Below are 2976 nucleotides of genomic sequence, written 5' to 3' on the forward strand. Positions count from 1 at the left end.
TTCAGGTCAGAGATATTATATCCTAAGGCTGAGGGATGTCTTTGCAAAACGTCTAAAAGTTTGTTCGTTTCCTCTTGGCTCAAGGTAGCACTGACTATAACTGGACGGTTCATCTTTTCTTCGAGGAACTCATATCTCAGGTTCTTAGGAAGTTCCTTAAGTTCTAAGGTTGGTTTCTTAGGGCATGGCATAGGATCTGGGGTAAGGGATAAACATTCTAAAAGGTTATCATCGATGTAAGGTTCTTTAAAGTCATCATCTTCCTTTATGGGGGTTGATGGTAACTTGATAATTTCTTTTTGTTTTAATTCTCTAACACATTCATCAATGATATCTAAGGCATAACACGAGTCTCCCATCGCAGGTGCCATAAGAAATTTCGAAAGTATAAATTCTATTTTCTCGTCACCTACCTCAAATGTCAACTTTCCTTTCTTGACATCTATTATGGCTCCTGCAGTCGATAAGAATGGTCTACCTAGAAGAATTGGTATATCATTGTCCTCTTTGATGTCCATGACGACAAAATCAATAGGGATAAATAGTTGACCTATCCTAACAGGGACATCTTCTAAAATGCCTATCGGATATTTGACAGATCTATCGGCTAACTGAAGTGACATCTTAGTGGGTTGTAATTCTCCTAAGTTTAACCTCTCACAAACTGCTAGAGGCATTAAGCTCACACTAGCTCCTAAGTCTAGAAAAGCTTTAACGATGACATGATTACCCAAAAGGCAAGGAATGGAGAAATTTCCAGGATCTTTATCTTTCTTTGCTAATTTGTCCTCGGAAATAGCATTACATTCCAAAGGCTTCGGATCGTCAAGTCTACGTTTGTTGGTAAGGATGTCTTTCAAAAACTTTGCATAAGAAGGTATTTGGGTGATGGCTTCTGTGAAAGGGATATCTACATGAAGTTTTTCTATAACTTTTTTATAAATTTTTGGTACTGTTTATTGATCTGGGTTTGTTTGAGTCTTTGCGGATATGGTATAGGTGGTTTATATGGCGGGGGCGGTACGTAAATCTTATCTTTAGGTTATTCTCCTTTCTCTCGACCATCCTGGTTTTCAGATTCTTCTGGTTCCTTTACTTCGTCCGGGGGTTTGGTACATTCCTTAGAAGTTTCGGGTTCACTCAGTCTTGGGTTTGGTGGCTCATCATAAGCGTTCCCACTTCTTAGGGTAATGGCATTGGCTTGTCCTCTCGGATTTTGTTGAGGTTGTCCAGGGAATTATCCTCCAGGTGTAGTCTGAGGGGTTTGGTTTAAAGCTACCTGAGAGATCTGTGTTTCAAGCATCTTGGTATGAGTAACTATTTGGTCAACCTTGGTTCCTAACTGAGTAATCAATTCGTTAACATGAATGTTTTGGTTCATGAACTCCTTGTTTTGTTGGGTTTGAGCGGTGATAAAATTTTCCATAATTTTCTCAAGGCTCGACTTTGGTGGTACAGGTTTCATAGGTTGATTTGACCTAGGGGCTTGATAACTAGGTCTCGGAGGTGCATTATTTTGAATTGGGTTATTGTTTTTATAGGAGAATTTAGGGTGATTCCTCCATCCAGGGTTATAAGTATTTGAATATGGGTTCCCTTGGGTGTAGTTCACTTGCTCGGAGTGGGTTTCGTTTAATAGACTGTATTCTGCAGATTGGTGTCCTTGGGTTCCACATATCTCACAATCCGACGAAACTGCGGCTACAGTATTCGGGTTCGTGTACATATGCTCGACTTTGAGAGCTAATGCGTCCATTTTAGCTTGCATCATGTCTATAGAGCTTAGTTCATGCACTCCTCCTTAGGCTTCCTTCTTCTCCACTGTCGCTCGTTCGACTCCCCATGATTGATGGTTTTGAGCCATGTCTTCAATGAGGGCACTAGCTTCAGGGTAAGGTTTGTTCATCAGAGCACCGCCTGCGGCAGCGTCGATGGTCATCTTTGTGTTATAATGAAGTACATTATAGAAGGTTTGAATGATTAACCAATTTTCTAAACCATGATGTGGGCATGTTCGTAATAACTCTTTATATCTCTCCCAAGCTTCGAACAACGATTCTCCTTGGTTTTGGGTAAATCTAGTTATATGGTTTCGAAGAATGGCGGTCTTACTCGGGGGAAAATATCTAGCAAGAAAAACTCTTCTAAGGTTATCCCAAGTCGTAATGGAATTGGGTGGAAGGGAATCTAACCATGATAGGGCTTTATCTCTGAGGGAAAAAGGGAATAATGTTAAACGTATTGCCTCAGGAGAAGCTCCATTGGTTTTAAAAGTATCTGCTAATTGAAGAAATATTTTTAAATGTTGGTTAAGGTTCTCGGTAGCGAGACCCGCGAATTGTCTCTGTTGCACTAATTGCAACAAGGATGGTTTAAGTTCAAAATTATTGGCTGGGATGATTGGGTTTACTATACTAGAACTAGGTTCTTCGTTAGATGGTTGAGCGAAATCTTTAAGAGGTCTTTGGTTTTGATCTTCGGCCATAGCTCTCTTAATTCTATGAAAGAATAAACGTGTGTGAGCGTAACGTTCAGGTTCCGCCAGAGGATTTACTAAACTTAAACTTCCGGTACTGCGAGTTCTTCGCATTGACCGGCGGGAAATAACCTAAGTCTAAACGATATAACAACAGGAAAATGAAATTTGACAAAATTGGTCCCCGGCAACGGCGCCAAAAACTTGATGCATTGTTAAACTTGGTGTTCGCAAGTGTACGAACGCGTCAGAGTAATATAAAAGATTATCGAACCACAGAGACCAAGTGTCAGTCTATCGTTATCTGTTGTTATGGTGTTTATCAAAGGCAGTCAAAATAGGTGTTTTTGTAGTGTGCAATGAAAAGTAAAGTATTGAAAATAGAATATAATTTATAAAGACAGGGTCGAATGTAATTCACGTAATCAGTTGATAATCCAAGTACTTACTAATAGAACTACTTATGGGCAATGTTTCCTACTTTGAAAAGAACTAATTTA

General features: G+C 39.6%; 1 non-coding gene across 1 annotated transcript; it reads left to right on the forward strand.

Moving 5' to 3' along the window:
• The first annotated feature begins 1994 nt into the window (after positions 1–1994).
• Positions 1995–2101, forward strand: LOC127124851 (small nucleolar RNA R71). The gene has a single exon (XR_007804329.1). It is a non-coding gene; the product is annotated as a small nucleolar RNA R71 (small nucleolar RNA).
• The last annotated feature ends 875 nt before the right edge of the window (positions 2102–2976 follow it).

The sequence above is a fragment of the Lathyrus oleraceus genome, chromosome 2 (genome assembly GCF_024323335.1).
Source record: "Lathyrus oleraceus cultivar Zhongwan6 chromosome 2, CAAS_Psat_ZW6_1.0, whole genome shotgun sequence".
NCBI lineage: Eukaryota > Viridiplantae > Streptophyta > Magnoliopsida > Fabales > Fabaceae > Lathyrus > Lathyrus oleraceus.